Source organism: Lissotriton helveticus, chromosome 3_1 (assembly GCF_964261635.1).
Source record: "Lissotriton helveticus chromosome 3_1, aLisHel1.1, whole genome shotgun sequence".
Taxonomy (NCBI): Eukaryota; Metazoa; Chordata; class Amphibia; order Caudata; family Salamandridae; genus Lissotriton; species Lissotriton helveticus.
In genome coordinates, this window is record NC_136061.1 from 82,252,838 (window position 1) to 82,272,487 (window position 19,650).

Sequence of the window (19,650 nt, forward strand, 5' to 3'; positions counted from 1 at the left end):
ATTTTGGTCATAAATGTCAAGATTCTGGGCGCTAAGATTTTGCCCAGAATTTTAAAGTCAATATTTAGCATCGATAGAAGCCGATAGTCTGACGTGCGTTGAGTAACTGTCTTGACTTTTGAAAGTGGGACAACCAGCGCATCTATAGTCGAGGAAGGCAGTTCCCATCTCTCCCAGGCCACTGCATACATTGTCTCCAGCTTTGGTGCCTGAGTCTGTGCATAAGTCAAATAGAATTCCACGGGAATGCTGTCTGGGCCCTGTGTCTCCCTTTTGGCCATTTCTTTAATTGCAGCCTTGATTTCCATCTTAGTCACTGGTCCTCCTAAGTCTTCCCGTCTATCGGGCTTCAGGATTTCTAGTGGCAAAGCTTCCAAATAATCAACTAACGTCTCCCATGGCAGGGGCCTCGGTTCGCTGTATATTGTTACATAATAGGTTCTAAATCCATCATTTATGTCCTTATATTATCTGGCCGCCTCGCGACCGAATTCGGGAAATGGGGGTCCCCTATTTTTAGGGCGCACTAGCCATGCAAGCATACGACCTGCTCTTCCCCATTCTGCATGTTCCCGCCCTTGATATTCTCGTGCGTCCAAGCAGCGTCGCCTTTCAAGCGTGCTATCGTATTCCTTTTTCTTTTCCTGTAATCTACCCAGTGCGTCCTCCTCCGTCGTCAGTGGACTTCCATATCATGTAGCTGCGCTTTTAGATCTGTGAGGCCTTCTAGAATTTGTCTCCACATTCCCACTCTCTGACTCATACAGTGTCCTCTTACAACTATGTTGCAGGTTTCCCATTCTAGCGTTCTAGAGTTGGCAGTGCCTTGGTTAAACTGAAAGTATTCCTCCAAAGCCGAGTGTAATGACGTGCGGAAGGGAACATCCTCAAGAAGAACGAGGTCTAGCCACCACGTGGGTATCAAGAAGACTCGGGGATGTGGCGAATGTGTAGCATGAACAGGTTGTGATCAGATATGGTGCATCCAAGGTATTCCGTGGGTGTGATGGCGGGTCCCAGCTGAGCTGAGCATGTGAACATATCTAATCTATTATGTAGCATATACACGTGTGTAATCTTTGGTGTTACCATGTCCCACCCTTCTAACCAGGTCCGGAACTCTTTGGACGTTTTGGATATTGGGGTGTTCTTTACGGATGGAGTCGACCTGTATATTTCCACGTCTGCCACACAGTTAAAGTCTCCCCCAATAGCGTGTGGGATGTATCTAGCGTAGCGAGTTGCGTGGACACTTTGTCCACAAATTGAATTTTGTCCTGATTTGGAACATAGATGCATCCGAGTGTAATCATTCTGTCCAGTAGTCTACCCTGAAGCAGGACATACCTGCCCACAGTATCTATTATGGATCTGTCTAATTCAAATCGGGTGCCCGCTCTAATCCATATGAGAGTCCCCCTCGAGAATGCCAAGTATGTGGTCGCATAAATTTGTCCACTCAATTTACATCTCAGCTTTGTACTTTCCTCTAGCGTGAGGTGTGTTTCTTGTATCATGCCAATATGTATTCCTCTACATGTTAGATAACAGAATTTTGTGACTTTCGGCAATCGAACCCAACCCTCCCACTTTCCAGGTCATGTTTTGAGTTTGTGTTACCGAGGTGTCCCTACAGCCATTACTACTACCCAATCCCCCAACTACTATTTCAGACTATGTTGCGGACAACCCCCTGGGGACCACCAACTACCCCAACAAAGTAACTCCCTCACCCCAGGGCAGCCTCGCAATGGCTGGCCGTCCAAACCCATTATACCTAAAAAGCATTAATATAAGACAGTCTCCTCTAACCAACCATACAGGGCAACTTAATCGGGGTGTACAAGGAAGTAACCACATATTACTCTTTTGGAGATGGCCTCATTGATCCATGACAGTGACTGCAGCCCCTCCTGTGGCAGGTGCCCCTCCCGTCAGGTCCTGTTCATTGCAGCAAGCGCCAACCTCCGAACTTCATCCACTAAGCTCTAGCCTACCTGCAGATGGCGTTGTTCGAGTTCAATCTGGCAAGTCACCTTCTTTGTTCGTACCTGTTCCGGCTACCGATCCCTCATCCCCCAATCATGTTTAAATGATGGTATTTGCTGTCTGTGGTGTTACTTCTGGCTGAGTCCCCAGAATCTGATTCTACTGCGCTGTGTTCTGATGTTTTCCCTGAGCTATCTTTCTCAGTTTGTTGTGTCAACACTTATGTTACTACTTGAAGCGCCACCTTCCTGTCCTGTACAGGGCTGAGGGTTTCCGTAGTTGGAATGTTCTAGACGATTATCTAAATCGTTTCCGTTGTGGCTTGGCTGTAGATGTGAAATCTTTACTTGATCTGTGCGCTGGAGCCCCAGCCCTGTATGCCTCCAGCCAGGACCACAGTTCACCTGGGGAGTCGAAGAAGTGCATTGCCCCATCTGGTACCACACTCAGTTTCGCTGGAAATTATAGGGAGTATGTGATGCCTTCCGACCTGAGCGCCTTTTTTGCCTCCAGAAACAAAGCTCGTAGGGCTTGGACCTTCACCGTGTAGTCTGGGAAGATAGATACTTTGCTATTTGCAATTAAAAAGGGTCCATTTGTGCGAGCATTCTGTATGAGGATATCTTTGTACTTGGGTGGGGTGGCCGGCCTGGCACCAGCGGGTGTGGGGGCACTCTATGTACTCTCTCCAGAGCAAAAACATTTGTGAGCTTCCCAGTGGCCACCATGTTCTGTAGCCACCCCTCTAAGAATGCTACCATGTCCGTGCCTTCTGTGCCCTCAGGGATTACCACCACACTGTTACACCTTTTGCGCCCTTTGGCGTCCTCCGATCGCTTTTCCAGGTTTATCACTCTTGACGTCAGCTCTTCTAGCTGTTTGTTCTGGTTGTATTACTTCCATTGCGTGTTCGACTTCCTTCATTCTGTCAACCAGCTTATGGTGTTCCACCTGCAGTAATCCCAGGCCCACCGACACTGCTCCAATTTCTTGTTATAGTGTCGTTTTGGTGTCAGCTATTGCGGCAAGAATCTTGCTCAGATGCACATGTAACACCTGGTCTGAAGCCCCCTGCTCATCTGGCCCCTTAGCCCGTAGGTACCTGTTGAGTCTCGCTTTCCTCTTGTTGTGCGCCTCCTGGTTTGATCCGGGGCTTGCCCATGTGTCTTTATCTATGTGTTCCCCAGCAGCCGGTGAGCCCTTTCGTGGTGTCCACCTTAGTACTCAGAGGTTCCCCTGCTCTGGGTTGTGTTGTCCAGCAAATCACCGCTAGTGTGTGGGTCCCATATCATGTCGTTTCTTTAGTGTTGGGCCCAATTCAAGATCCAGAGGCCAGCACACGATGCTTGGTAGCGGTCTAGGCTGGTTTGCGCAATCACTCACAATTTCTCCCCGTCATGCAGGCGACCACCATGCCATCAGTAGCTGCCAGTATGTCAATTGTGCCAGGAGAGAGACAAGAGATGAGGGGGTAAAGGATTAGGAGCATCTTTACCTGAGTAGCTCACCTCCGCCTGTCCACCGCCCACGCCAATCTTCTATGCAGGCCTGCCGTTGTGCCTCAAGGAGATTGGCATTTTTAATACATAGCCTCTTCTCTTTTTTTTCCCCCTTTTGTATTGTGACCTGCACTGTGCAGGTTGCCCCCACTCATGTGGCGCGCCTCACAAGGCTCTTTGCCATTTGCCTGGTGCATGCATGACCCTGCTAAGCCAGATCACAGTAGTCCTTTCCCCAAGCAGGTGGTTGGGGGAAGCATCCAGCACTTCTCAGTGCACTCGTGGTTCACCTTTCCTCATGCACCCCTCGGTCTTCGGGCGGTTCACACTCAGCTCGTTACTCTGTGTAGTTAGGTCGCTCTACCAGATTCCGAACACCAAGGCCTGTTCCCTAGGGTTCCACCTTGTCTCGCCCCAGGCAGTCGCTCACTTCGCTCTACATCGGTCAAGCTTGGGCTACTGAATTCATCCCTCGTGGTCTCCAGTCGCCCTTCCTGGAGCCACACGTAGCCCTCCGGAGCAGGTTGCTTCCCAGCTGGGCAGAGGGAGGGGCAATCTCAGGGTCACAAGACCGTCTGGGCCCACTTTTTTGCACTCATGCTTCATTCCTGCCTCCGCCCGGCCACTTCTCTGGTCCCCGCTGGCCCCACCATGTCTGCCTCATCAGTTCCCAGCTCTGCGGCCCTGTTCTCCCAGGGCTCCACAGCATCATGCCACCGCCCGCCGTTCCTTGTGGTTCGGTACCTTCTAGATGTGGGCAGTGTTTTCCAGCCTCAGCTATTATCTTCCGGAGCTCTACCTGGTCCTTGTGCAATCATCAGAGCTCGTCTTGTGGCTTCACACCACTGCTTCTGGCCTGGGCTTGTCACCAGCCCCAGCCCGCCACTGCCGATGCCGTCGATTTCTCCGGTGATCCAGGTTCCGCGGTTGCTCCGTTGCTGCTCCGGTGTTACTTCGCTGGTTCCCCTGCACACAGGGAGTGCACAGGGACTTCGGGCTCCCGCCGACAGGCCTTTGTTTCAGGATTTAATGACGGCCAATGTAGAGCTTCTTGCTCACAAGTCCGCCATCTTCGGCCTCCAAGTCATCCACACAACCTACCTTGACATTTTTTGAGAACATTTCCAGAAGATTGGTCAAACGATACCAAGGTTATAGCCAAGTCAAAAAACGCTTTTCCTGAGGAAACTAGGTCCTAACGGTAAGAGAGTGCCCTCTCTTGCATGGTTGCCCCCACTTTTTGCTAAACTGCTGATGTACTTTGACTGATTGTTGCCTGGGCTCCTGCCAATCAGGTACCCAGGGCCTATGTTCTTTCCCTAAAACTGCATTAAAAACAAAATCCAATTGGCACTATCTGGCCAAAGGTCAGCCCCAAGGACACTGACCAGGGAAGGCCTCTAAGGGCTGCAGCACTTATTGTGCACCCTTAGAGTCCCTGTACCTTTACACATACACACTGCCTTTCCAGGCTGCGTCTTTTGGTGCAGAACAAAGTGAAGAGTCAACATGGCCCATATCCCTGTGTGCCATGCCTACAACCCACTGCCCTGGCATAGATCAGCCACCCCTCTAGCTGTGTGCACTATATTAGTGGTGAGGGTACAGGTGCATGAGCCCTGTACCCCTACAATGTCTAATCCCATTCTTAGACATTGTAAGCACATCCTGAACTCAAGTATTTAAAAGTGTGCTTATATGTGATAATAATGAAACATTAGTCAATGTAATGTAATGTAATTTGTTTGTAGAGTTGTCACCTATGAGGGTATCCAGGCGCTAAGTAGATGCGGTTTCTGCAAGAAGGGTCAGTTGATGAGCTAGGTTTTCAGTTTCTTGCGGAAATCTATAATTGACACATCTGTCCTGGTGTGCTGAGGAGGTTATTCCAGAATATGGCTGACAAGTAAAAGAAGGCCCTACCTCCTATCTTGCTTCTATGGAGACGGAGGTGTGGGCAAGCGTGAGTGATGCAGAGCGGAGGTTCCTGGTTGGTTGGTTGAGGTATAGATGGTGGTTAAGGTAGGAGGGACCCTGGTTGTGAAATTCCTTTTAGGCATCGGTGAGCCTCTTGAACTGGCAGCGTTTCTGAATGGGGAGACAGTTTAGTTTTCTGAGTTGATTTGTGTACGTGTTGTGCCTACGATACGGGGCAGGATCAAGCCTTAGTTGGTGGGCATGGAAGCCAGCGTGGCTTCTACAGTTCTAGAGTGCCCTGTGTCTCCGGCAAGTAGCTCATACCTAGGAACATTTAGCAGCACTGTTGAGGTTGCTTGTTGCAGCTGGGCGATATGCCAGGATTGTTGAAGAGCTGCTGCAATGTGCTGTTATAATCATTTTAAATTCATGAAGTTGTGCCTGATGTTATTTTTATTTTTCAGGAACATTTTGTTGGAGTGTTATAGATCTTTTGTCCTTTGTCTGATTTACTAATTAAGTGTGTATTTGGTCAAACCAAAGGAGTGCATTGCTGTGTGTTTCCATAGCTTTTATATGTGCATGGTACCTTGTATATTTACCTTTTCATACGCTTATATACACTAGAAAGGGGAATTAAGAAGTTGTGGGAACTGGTCATACTGAGCGTAAGAGATTGAATCTACCTGTGGCTAGCAGAGTGTATTATATCAATTTCTTGAGTGCTTCTATAGTGGAAGTCAACGTTTTAACATAGCAGCGCAATCCATATTGGCACTGTCAATGTTTTTACAAGAGCCAGGGTCTCCAAGTATGGTCTGGGAGGATTAGAGGGATACATTTGAGAACTATATTTGGAAGCCATAGAAGGGTATCTTTTTGTCACTAAGAGAACATTTGCTGTTTTAAATCCAAGTCTAAGTGTGGAAGGGAAAAAGGTGCTTACAACAGTACCTATACTGTACCGGTTAGTGAGAATAATAATGTGCATGCAGGTTCAGATGTGGATGAGAAAGGTGGAGATGAGTATGTGACTGCGTTGAAAGCATTAGAACCCCAAAACAATTCTCCCTTCTAAAAACCCTGTCACAAAACACTATCACACTGGTTGATTTGACTACCTTCATGAATGCCACCTCAAGCCATGATCCAGTAGTGATAATCCATCATTACCACCACATATTTCTCATTCATACACAAACACTCAAATGAGTCACAAATGTCAATGGCCACCATTTCCCAAGCCTTATCAGGGAATGCAATTGGACTTATGGGAGAGCCCTGCCTTGAATGAGATATTTCACTACACATGCACGGTATAAGATCCTGGACAAAGTCCTCAATCTGTAAATCCATGCCCGGCCACCAAAAATCAGTTTGAGCCTTTCTCTTCATGGCTGGCATGCCCCCATGCCCCTTGTGCAATAATGACAACAATCTTAGCCTCAAGCTACTACGCACTACCAATCTATCACTTCTCCCAATGCTTCTTTTACAACCGACAAGTCACTCAACACAGTTTTGAAATCTGTTAAATTCTTTCGAAGGTTTCAGGACAGGGCCTTTATTAGGGCTTCTAGCTGCACGTCTTCCATCAGCTAACCTCGAGTCTTCCTCACTGGTCGCTCCTTCGCACACCCCAGTAACCTCAACAACCAACCGCTCATCATCCCCACAACTCACATCTCCCTCCAAGGGCAACCTTGACAAGCAATCAGCATTGACAATGACATTACGCACACCTGACCGTATTTGATTGAAAACGTATATTCTTGAACCTTGTATATCCACTTAGCAATACGTGGAGTGGCTCTACAAGTCCCATTAGTACAAAACATTTTAATCAAAGGCTTGTAATCGGTGCGCAATTCTAATTGCATACCCCACACAAACATCCTAAAATGCTGTATACCCAACAGCAAGCCAGTGCTTCCTGTTCTATGGTAGAATAGGTGCTTTCTTCGCCCTTTAGTGTTACATTAATTGACTATTTCTCGAAGTGGGTGGAGTTGAAGTGGATTTCACAAGCTAATTCTCAAACAGTTATTAGTTTCCTTCAGGATATTTTTAGAAGAGAGGATTGGCTGGATGCCATTGTCTCTTATAATGGGACACAATTCACATCCAGTAAGATAACTGATTATTTCAAAATTGTTGGAATTAGGCATATTAGAACTGCTTTATAATCACCAAACATGAATGTTTTGGTGGAGAGATTTAAGAAGATGTTAGTGGAAGGTATTCAGTTAGCCATTAGAGCACGCATTGATGTTAAAAAACATGTCAGATTTAGTGTGTTCATATCATTGCACACCACATTTACCACCAAATTCTCTCCTTTAATGTTACTTAAAGGAAGAAGGCCTAAGAACATATTAATCTTAACTTTTTTTTTCTAATAGGAAGTCTTGCACCCTTAATAAAATGTATTAAACCATCAAAAGCAATATTGTATTGAAGAATACTAAAAGTTAAGAATTGTTTTTTCGTCAACACATCAAATTTTCTTTGGAGACAAAGTGACAATCAAATTACCTGGACCTGTACAGAAAGGATGTTCAAAATTTTCCAAAATATAGGAAATTGTGAAGTTGGGAAAAACATCCGCTTTACTAAGCAACAACAAATGGTGGAGCTTTGCCGGATTGACTTATTTGAGCATAGATAATATTGTCACTGATGTAAATTATCATCCAGTTTTATCCACTCAATCAGAGTCATGTATACTTAGAAGAGTGTGGGGCTGAGTTAAGAGCCTTTTAGGACTCCGCAGCAGAGGTCCTTGGGTTCTGAGGTGACCGGAGGGAACTTGGCCTGTGCGTTCTTCCAGTCAGGAAGGAGACTAGCCACTTCAGAGCTGGTCCCTGGATTTCAGTTTCATGGAGTCTGGAGAGGTCCTGGAGGATAAGTGCAGCAGTGTGGCTTTGATTTAGCATTTGAAAGGACCTACCGTGGAGTGAGGTACGGCAAAGCTGCAAGGGTCTTGGTGGTGGCCGTGGTTGAGATGAAGGAGTTCCTCTGGGGAGTAATGTCTAATCAAGCGCACACAACAATTTCAATGATATGGGTGATCAAAATAAAAGTTCTCCAAGGATAAGATCACACACTAGTGTCCATTTTCATTCTTGTTTTTTATTTGGTGTATGGATGTTTCTCCTGTTCAGAGGAGATCCATATAAAAGGAAACCAGCCGACACGTGTTTCGTCAGTAAGGGTGTTAACCCAATGACTCTTCAGGGCTGGAAGTGATACAAAGGACAGTGTGGGAATGTTAACAATAATGTAAACATTCAAGGGGTGAAGATAATGAAGATAGGAAAGACCTGTGTCCGTGGAAACCAAGGGAGGGGAGTTGTGTAAAAGAACAATGGTAGTGACTCGCACATCTAAAAGGTACACCTAAAGTGAAAACATATGTAGAAGTGACCTAACCCAGTGATGTGCATTTAAACATTCGAAAATCAAATTCTGGTAACCGAAAAAACGGATGAGAGCGCAAAAGAAAACATATTAACCAAAATGAGACTGGGTACAGACAATAATAAAGGGCCGAGTACCTGTAAGAAAAAACAACTCACAACCGAATGAAATATAAACAGGAGCGGAATAAGCATGAGTGCGGTGAGGTGAAACCAGTGCCGTGATCACTAAATCTCAATAAGCAACAGATAATTGCATAACAACCCTGTTATTCATGTAATGTCACTCAAAGTAAAAAGATTTTTAAAATAAATAATCTCGCAATTGTACCCTCCCCGGTCATAATCGCTAATGGGTCAGACAATACGCAAAGAAATAATAACAAAGGCTGTGCATCTATACCATATCATAACAGGACATTTGTAATTACTGTTCATTCTTTACATCTCCCCATCGTTCCCAATTCAAGTCGTCATTCAAGTGTTGCCCTGTAATCTGTACTCCCAAATTTAAAAACGCTATGCAGATTTGATTGTATTAATCAGGAATGAGATGCATGCAGTCTGTGGTCTAGAAAGCGGACTGAGCAGTACAGTAGTTATTTTTTGAAAAAATGTTATTAAACTAGAAAATAAAACTTAGAAAAGATAGTGAACTATAAAGGGGGGAGGGGGAGAAAAGTACATATAAGGAAAGAATAAGGGAAGGAGAATACCTGTACTAGTATGTATGGTTATGTTCTCTGTTGGAGAAGGGAGAAATGGACGGAGGGGTTAGTATGGGCAGAGCAACAAGTATGTGTATGCTATGCCAAAACATACGGAAAACAAAAACAAAATAGTGGTGTGTCACTCACCGGGGGAACGGTGATAATTCCAAACCGATCCTGTTCGGTTATAAGGTAGTAGTGCGCATGGGTCTGCATAAGGAAAGGTACATGGACCAAAGGTGTAGGTCGACAAAGGCGGGTAAAGCCTGTTGTCAAATATTGTAACGGCTGCACGGGAGAGAAAAATAAAAACGGCGGTGTGAAGTGAGGAGCGAGGACAATGAATAATTGGGCAGCAAGGAAGTAAAATACAAGAAAAAGGGCTCCAAATATCTTACCACATAAGCCGTTACGTTGAAGATGAATGGCGTTCACCGGATACGGGAAACACCCTGGCCCGAGGCTGAAAGGTCTTATAAAGACCAGAAAGCCGCGTGTATGTAGAAAAGCTAGAACGCTACTCGCTACGAGGAGGCGATGGCCCGTTGCGAAATGAAGGAAAGACTTATTTAATGACAATTCAGCAGAAGAAGGGCAAAGCAATGGGATGGACCAAGAAAGGAACGTATTTTAAAAAAATTGGAATATAATGAAAGACGGCAAAAGGAAAATGCTTGATAAATAAATGGCAACTGCAAATTAGAAAAGCGATTTAGAAATGATAAACACAGTCAAGGAATGACAGGTGGGAAATGTGTGAATAAAAACACACGCTATGTAATTAGTCAAGGAAAAAATATATAAAGAAAGGGCAAAGAAATGTATGCCAAAAAAACGAAAAATTGCAAAGAATGTAAATCATTCTTAAGGTCGAGTAAATAGAATAGGTATAGTTCAAAAGGAGGGAAGAATATACATATGGTGATATATTATACATTTAGTCATATATTGTACATGTGAAAATCATAATATCAATCATTTTCGAAAGTCTGTTTGAAAAAGTAATGAAAAATTGTCATTAGACTGAGAGGCACGTATATGTAATAGTATCACGGTTCATGGTCCCAGAAATCAGTGTTTTGTCCGTGCTTCACAGAATGAAGACGCATGATCCAGATTGCTTCTTGACGTCTGAGTCTCAATTCTCGATTGCCACCTCTCACGTTCGCTTCTACTTTGTCTATACCAAAAAACTTGAAATCCTTTGTGGTACCTTGAGAGGGACAGGTGGCCATGTGTATTGCCATCGGATAGCGTGCATCTTGTTGTAGAATGGCCCGTGCATGTTCTCTGATGCGTTCTCTCAATGGTCGGATGGTGCTGCCCACATATATGCTCTGGCACATGCATTGGATGATGTAAACCACATATCTGGAGTCACAGTTTATGTTGGTGTTGATGGAGTATTGTTTTTTGTGGAAGCCATAGAAAGTCTTGGTGGCATGGTTGGCCCATCTGCACATTCCACAATAGCCGCATTTGTAGAATCCCTTGGATTTCTTTGTTAGCCATGTGATTGTCTTGGTGCCATGTGGCACTGTAGGGCATAGTCTGTTTCTCAAGTTTCTACCGCGTCGATATGTAATCTGGGGTCTGGTGGTGATTGAATCCTTTAAAGTTCTGTCTGCTAGTAGGATGCCCCAGTGTTTGGTAACACTCTTTTTAACTGTTGCACTGATTTCATTGTAGTCCATGATCAATCTCACAGGTTGAAGTGCCGCATCTATTGTCTTTTTTTTGGTGAGCGTGGCTTCTCTGTTGATTCGTTTGATTCTCTTCTTTGCTTTGTGTATAATCCCTGCATCGTATCCTCTATTGGAGAATCTTTTCGTCATGTCTTGTATGCATAGGTCAAATTCACTGTTGTCACTACAATTTCTTCTGGCACGTATAAACTCTCCATAAGAGATGGTGTTAATCTGATGGAGAGGATGTGAGCTGCCTGCATGTAAAACCGCATTGCATGAGGTCTCTTTCGGAAGAGGCGGCTTTGTAGGGCATTGTCTCTGATGTATAGTTCGACATCTAGAAAGGTGACGTTTGTGGTGCTGATGTGACTTGTTAATTTCATCTCCATGTCGTTGTTATTCAGATATTCACAGAAATCTACTAGTTTTTTTTGTGTCCCACACCAGATCAGTAGGCAGTCGTCAATATATCTGCCCCAGTAGACTATGTAGTCTACCCAGGGCCGACCTTTGTTGCCCCAGATAAATTCAGCTTCCAGTGATCCCATGTAAAGATTAGCAAAGGATGGGGAAAATCTGGACCCCATAGCTACTCCCTTGGTTTGCCTGTACCACTGTTTCTCATAAATGAAATAGTTGTTCGTCAATATGATGTTCATCATGGCACTGAGCATTTTGGTGTGTTCCCATAGGGTGATCGGTCTGTTTCTCAGAAGTTTGTTCACTGCTGTCAATCCCATGCTGGGATTAATTGAGGTGTACAGTGAGACCACGTCTAGGGTGGCCAAGATCAAGTCTGGTTGCCACTCCATGTCAGTCAAGATGCCAAGGATGTGTTTAGTATCTTGTATATAAGATGGTAAATTGCTGACCATTGGGTTTAGAAACACATCAACATATTGTGAAAGTTTTTCTGGTGGCCCTCCGATGCCCGATACAATGGGTCTTCCGGGGGGAAATGCACCTGCTTTATGAATTTTGGGAAGAGTGTATAGCCAAGGATAGGTGGGTCTTATTACCTTCATGTATAAGTATTCTTCTTCACTGATTAACCCTTGCATGTGCCATTCGGAGAGGTGTTTGTTGATGAGAATGGTGAGAGGACCCATTGGGTTATGGTCAATAGTTGAGTAACAACTGGTGTCAGTTAATTGAGAGAGGATTTCATTGTGATAGTCAATTTTATCCATGACCACTACATTTCCCCCTTTGTCCGCTTCTCTGATAATAAGATTGTGGTTGTTACTAAGAGACTTTAGAGCGGAGTGGAGTGGAGTGACCACTGCGCCTTTAACTAGGCCGGGTCACCCCCCTTGCTTCCTGCCGCTGCCGCTGCCTACCTCCTGCCTCCTGCTTCTCCGCTGCCGAACGCCGCAGCCGCCGCTGGGCCGCCCGGATCTCCCCCTGCCCACCTCGCTGGACCCAGGGACCCAGAGCCGCCGCCGGACGCCCAGAGGTCCCCGCCGCTGCCTCCCTGCGGCCCGCCCACATCCAGGCCATTGGCCGCCCCGCTCCCGCCACCCAGCTGACCCGCCCACCCGGCTCCTTACTTAAGGGGTCCTGCGGGGTCAGACAGGGAGTGACCACTGCGCCTTTAACTAGGCCGGGTCACCCCCCCTTGCTTCCTGCCGCTGCCGATGCCTACCTCCTGCCTCCTGCTTCTCCGCTGCTGAACGCCCCAGCCGCCGCTGGGCCGCCCGGATCTCCCCCTGCCCACCTCGCTGGACCCAGGGACCCAGAGCCGCCGCCGGACGCCCAGAGGTTCCCGCCGCTGCCTCCCTGCAGCCCCGCCCACATCCAGCCCATTGGCCGCCCCGCTCCCGCCACCCAGCTGACCCGCCCACCCGGCTCCTTACTTAAGGGGTCCTGCGGGGTCAGACAGGGAGTGACCACTGCGCCTTTAACTAGGCCGGGTCACCCCCCTTGCTTCCTGCCGCTGCCGCTGCCTACCTCCTGCCTCCTGCTTCTCCGCTGCTGAACGCCCCAGCCGCCGCTGGGCCGCCCGGATCTCCCCCTGCCCACCTCGCTGGACCCAGGGACCCAGAGCCGCCGCCGGACGCCCAGAGGTTCCCGCCGCTGCCTCCCTGCGGCCCCGCCCACATCCAGCCCATTGGCCGCCCCGCTCCCGCCACCCAGCTGACCCGCCCACCCAGCTCCTTACTTATGACGCCCCCAGAGCGACCGCGCAGCGGGAGCACCGAATGAGCGCCGAAGGTGCGCCAAAGGTAAGCCCGTCTGCGCCCGTCCGCGCCTGGACCGCGCCCAGTGCCAGGACCACTGGCCCCCACCGACGGAAACCGACCCGACGGACCTACGACGCCACCGAGCTCAACGCACTCAACACCGGCCGAACCCCAGGCTGCTACCGAGCCACACCGAGACGCACCCACGGACCCTTCAGCTGCCACACCTGCAAGTTCACCTGCAACCGGACCCACGCCACACCAGCACCCACCAAGCCGACCTCCAGCAGCACCCACCTGAAGTGCATCCTGCTCAACACCCGATCCGTCCACAGACACGCCGTCGAGCTCTGGAACCTGCTCGACACCACAGCCCCAGACGTCGCCTTCCTCACGGAAACCTGGATGAACGACTCCTCAGCGCCCGACATCGCCATCGCCTTTCCAGACGGATACAAGATCATCCGGAGGGACCGCGTCAACCAAACAGGAGGAGGCATCGCCATCATCCACAGGAACACCATCCGCATCACGACCAACACCGACGACACCCTCGCACCCGCCGAACACCTGCACTTCCAGATCCACGTCAACCCCAAGACCACCCTCAGAGGCACCCTCATCTACAGACCCCCGGGACCACGCACACAATTCAGCGAGGACATCGCCGACTTCATCAGCCCACACGCCCTCCCCTCCGCCGACTACATCCTCCTCGGGGACCTCAACTTCCACCTGGAGAACAACAACGACCGCAACACCACCACCCTGCTGGACAACCTCGCCAACCTTGGACTCAAGCAACTGGTGACCACCCCCACCCACTACGCCGGACACACTCTCGACCCGATTCTCTCCTCCAGCAAGGACATCGCCTTCAGCCACGCCACGGGGCTCCACTGGACAGACCACAGCTGCGTCCACTTCAGCTTCAGAAGGACCACGCTCCACCATCACCAGCAACAGGCTCCCCGCAGAAGCTGGAACAAGATCACTGCGGACCAGCTCGCTACTTCCCTGAACAAGAACCCTCCCACCAGCACAACGAACCCCAGCCAAGCAGCCACCAACCTCACGAAATGGATCAGCGACTGCGCAGACGACCTCGCCCCGCTGAAGACCCCGCCGAGCAGACCCGGCAGCAAGAAAGCCCCATGGTTTAACGACGACCTCAAGAGCTCCAAGAAGAACTGCAGAGCACTCGAGAAAACCTGGCGTAGAGACCCAACACCGGACAACATGACTGCCCTCAAGCTCGCCACCCGAAAACACCACCAGCTGATCCACGCCACCAAGAAAACCGCATTCAAGGAACGACTGGACAACAACGCACACAACAGCAAGGAACTCTTCAACATCGTGAAAGAGCTCTCCAACCCCAACGCCGGAAACAACGACATCACCCCTTCGCAAGACCTCTGCAACTCCCTCGCCTCCTACTTCCACAACAAAATCACAGATATACACAACAGCTTCAGCACCCAACCGACGCACGCCACGACCGAACCACCGCCCCCCACCACCACCCTCCGCGCCTGGACCCCGATCAGCACCGAAGACACCATCCGCACGATGAACTCCATCCACTCCGGATCTCCGACAGACCCCTGCCCTCACCACGTCTTCAACAAGGCCGACGCTGTCATCGCACCCCACCTGCGGGACATCATCAACACCTCCTTCGACACCGCCACCTTCCCGGAGAGCTGGAAGCACGCCGAACTCAGCGCTCTACTCAAGAAACCATCAGCAGACCCAACCGACCTCAAGAACTACCGCCCCATCTCGCTGCTCCCGTTTCCAGCCAAAGTCATCGAGAAGACCGTCAACAAGCAACTGGCCGCCTTCCTCGAGACGAACGGATCCCTCGACCTCTCGCAGTCTGGCTTCCGGTCCAACCACAGCACCGAGACCGCCCTGATCGCAGCCACCGACGACATCCGAGCCCTGCTCGACAACGGAGAAACAGCGGCCCTCATCCTCCTGGACCTCTCCGCGGCCTTCGACACTGTCTGCCACCGTACCCTAGTACAGCGCCTCAGTAACGTCGGAATCCAGGAGAAGGCACTGGAGTGGATCACCTCCTTCCTCGCCGGAAGGACACAGAGAGTCCGCCTCCCCCCGTTCAGATCGGAAGCCACCGAAGTCATCTGCGGCGTCCCTCAAGGCTCCTCGCTCAGCCCAACACTCTTCAACGTCTACATGAGCCCCCTCGCAGCCATCGCACGCCAACACAACCTGAACATCATCTCCTACGCCGACGACACCCAGCTGATCCTCTCCCTCACTAACGACCCCGCCACCGCCAGAGCCAACCTGCACGAAGGGATGACAGACGTAGCCAAATGGATGTCGGAAAGCCGCCTGAAACTGAACTCAGACAAGACGGAAGTCCTCATCCTGGGATCCTCACCCTCCGCCTGGGACGACTCCTGGTGGCCCCCCGCCCTGGGCAGCGCACCCAAACCAACAGACCACGCACGCAACCTGGGCTTCATCCTGGACTCCTCTCTCTCCATGACCAGACAAGTCAACGCCGTCTCCTCGTCATGCTTCAACATCCTGCGCATGCTACGAAAGATCTTCCGATGGATCCCCACCGAGACCAGGAAGACGGTCACCCAGGCCCTCGTCACCAGCCGTCTGGACTACGGCAACTCCCTCTACGCTGGAACCACCGCCAAACTCCAGAAAAGACTCCAGCGGATCCAGAACACCTCAGCACGACTCATCCTGGACATCCCCCGCCGCAGCCACATCTCCGGACACCTGAGAGACCTGCACTGGCTCCCGGTCAACAAGAGAATCACCTTCCGGCTCCTCACCCACGCACACAAAGCCCTACACAACCAAGGACCAGGATACCTCAACAGCCGCCTCAACTTCTACGCTCCCAAACGCCAGCTTCGATCGACCAGCCACGCCCTCGCCTCCATCCCCCGCATCCGAAGAGCCACCACAGGAGGAAGGTCCTTCTCCTACCTGGCTGCCAAGACTTGGAACTCCCTTCCGACCCACCTCCGCCTGACCCAGGACCACCTCGCCTTCAGGAAGCAGCTCAAGACCTGGCTGTTCGAGCAGTAGCGGACCCCCCGCCCCCCCCCCAGCGCCTTGAGACCCTCCGGGTGAGTAGTGCGCTATATAAATACCATGATTGATTGATTGATTGATTGATTGATTGATTGATTGATTGATTGATTGATAGAGCGATTCTTTCTTCCCTAGACAAATTGTCAGTGTATCTGAATTTCTTAGTTATCTGGGCTTTCTCATGTTTCTCAATGTCACTGAGGACTCGATTGTAGAATATGTCAACCGGGTTACCTCCTGGTAAAGTTGGAGTCCATTTGGACTTCTTTTTGAGGCCACTTCCTATTGTTTGGTTGGTCTCTAGCTCTGGGGAGTATCTGTGGGCGGCCAGAGGACCCGGGTTCCTAGCACTGGGCATGGTCCAGGTGCAGTCTGGCACAAACAGGCTTGCCTTTTGCGCAGGGGGTCGCAGTCGCGTTTCAGATTGGATTAAGTAGGTCCTGACTGAGTGGGGCTAGGAGTTGGCAGGAATGGGAGGGTGAGAATTCGGCAGCAGTGGTGCAGGCAACAAACAGGTAACAACTGGAACCGGGCAGAATGCAACTAAGCTAGCTCAGGAACTAGTCCAGGCAGAGGTATAGGCGAGCTGTGGCTCACTGAGTGCCCAGGTGTATAAGAAATATGCCTAGGATCACACAATTTGAACAAACAGGGAAGCTGGTATTGATTCGAGGTTTTCTAGTTTCATAGTTTGAAATTCAGCCATTCAGCCACCAGATGGGTATGGGGCTTAGGTTGGATTTAGATCTTAGGGTTTGGAAAAGGGTGTGGAGTTTGGGCTTACAGCTGGAGGGAAAGGGCAATGATTGAAGTTAGGACTTAGGGTGTAGTTAGGGCTTAGGGCCCGAGAGAAGGGCAATGGTTGGAGTTAGGGCTTAGGGTGGAGATAGGCAGCAGTTGGAGTTGAGGTTGGGTTTAGGAATTAGGGTTTGGGAAGGGGCATGAAGTTAGAGCTTAGGGCCAAGGGGTGCACTCTCCCCCTCCATAAAAACCAGCATTTGTAAAGTGCGAACTAATCACCCAGAAGCGTCTCAAGGCGCTGGGGGCCGTCAGGGAGATGAAGTGAGCTATTACCCAGAGTCACATGATACTAAGTTGATCTGCCTCCGGCGCTGGTGATCGAACCGTGAGCCCTGCGCTCCAGAGTCAGCCGCCCTGGTTGCTGCGCCACTCCTCTCCCTCCCTCAGTTCTTCCCTGTCCTTCACTTTCCTTCTGCCTTCGCACCCTTCCAGTGATGTTTGGGTCAGGGTTTAGTCCCTGCTCATCCAGGTACTGACCACTTAACTCAAAAGGGACCCCTGCTGCCTCATTTAATTCACTACCATCATAAATTGGACCTTCAGCTTTCACTAAAATTGTATGTATGGTGTAGTTATAGGATCTTTCAGTCAGGCCCCTTATCCATTGGAGTACTTTTGTGCCATTCAAATTTCTCTACTACCAACTGCAGCATGGGGCAGTGGGACCTCCCACTTCAGTCATTGGTTTATTTCACTTCGAGTGACGGCATTCTGCGTTTTCAGGCGGTGCACATGTACACAAAGGAGTTCCCTTCACCAACAGGGTCTGCTATTCCAAACTGTTCTGTGTGGGGCCCAATTTTTTTTTTTGCTTTTGCCAGTGTTTATTTTGTATATTGGTGAAGCCCCGCACTACCTGAAAAGTAAAGTTTTACAAAAACCATCAACAAAACCATCCAGGACAAGGCTGTCAGCAAAGGCCATATCTTGTGGCGTTGCCAGTGCTTGTGGTGCTTCAGCAGCCTGTAAAATGTAAATGTAAATCTGTATTTGTAAAGCGCAAACTACTCACCCTTATGACTCTCAGGGCACTGGGGGCAATCGTGGAAATTAAGTGAGCTATTGCCAGGGCTCAAGTCGGGGTACCACGCGGGTGGACGGCGTCCCCCCCCACTTATTTTACCAGGAGCTCGATTAATGGAGCAAATGGAGCCACACATTCACTCTTTGGCCTCTCTGGGGCGAGATCGGAGCTCATTTAGAATGCTGCTCACACGCTGGCTTCTCTGATGCAATCGCATCTAAGGGGTGAGCGAGGGGAGGCAATGAGTCTGAAGGTGCAACCCACCTTTCGTGACATCACTTCCTGTCATGACGTCAGCGTCCCCCCACTTCTTTTTTAGGACTTGTGCCCTGGCTATTGCCCAGAGTCACATGGTGCTGAGCTGAGCTGCCGCCTGGGCAGGAGGAATGCTGCTGGGGTGTGGACACTGGTCTTTGGTACTGTCCCTGAGGACATACTCTTTGCATCCCTGACTCTTTGATGGTAGCGGGGGCAGCAGGCCAGCCTTACTCCAAGAGTGAGGCAGATAAAGGAACTACACCATGATTCAAGCTCCCCTTTCTTCACCTGCAGGGGCTGCGGGGCCCTTCAGACGAGGAGCTAAAAAGGAACGCAGAAGTATTATTGCTGGAGTCTCACGCGTCTTGTACAGATGCACCCGGTTCACCACAACAAACGGTGTCACACTCTGTACAGATGGCAATCAGCGCTGTTCTTTCACAGGGGAGCTCTCTGTCCTTGGGGCGCTCCAGGGCCTTGGACCAGACGATTCAGTGCATCTAAGCCCCTGGATGGCAACAATGTGCCTAAGATACCAGGAGCCATCTGCCGCCTGGCCCTGCTCCCTATGCAGCCTCTGGTTCAAAGGAGTTACAGCAAACAAATGATGGCCGGAATGCTGACAATGCAAACATTCTCCCCCAGTCAAAAGATCTGGGTTAAATCCATCGTTCTTTTGCCCACTACGCCACCAAAGGGGACAGCTCGTGGGGTTCAGACAGTGCTAGAGAGAACTCCACCCCCCACCAGCTGAGGCACTGAAAGAGAAGGTTAAGGACGGCTAAGGACGAGCAAAGGGAAGTTGGAGGGATGCCAAGATGAGGGTATCTTCAGCCAGCCCCGCCTCCAAGCTTTGAGGCTGCTACCTGGGGAGAGTGATTTCAAACAGTTCTACACAAGGTCAGGCTGTCAAAGGGTGCAATGGAATTATTGACACCTTGCGGTTGGTATGCAAGGATGTCAATGATGTAACGACTGGTATGCACAGATGACATCTTGCGTATAGTATGCAAGGATATATAGGATGTAGCGATTGGTAAGCAAGGATGTTGTGGTTGGTATCCAAGGATGT

The 19,650-nt window shown here is 49.6% G+C and overlaps 2 long non-coding RNA genes across 2 annotated transcripts in view; both read right to left on the minus strand.

Annotated features, from left to right (window-relative positions):
- The window catches only part of LOC144824415 (uncharacterized), a 215,905-nt gene extending 205,893 nt beyond the window's left edge, over nt 1–10,012 (minus strand). Inside the window, exons 1-2 of the long non-coding RNA XR_013608936.1 lie at nt 9,933–10,012; nt 9,682–9,822 (exon numbers count right to left, since the gene is read on the minus strand). This is a non-coding gene — a long non-coding RNA (uncharacterized LOC144824415). The remainder of the gene's footprint in view (nt 1–9,681; nt 9,823–9,932) is intronic.
- Nucleotides 1–19,650, minus strand: part of LOC144824414 (uncharacterized) — a 391,672-nt gene that overhangs the window by 311,584 nt on the left and 60,438 nt on the right. The gene's annotated exons all lie outside the window — the stretch shown is intronic.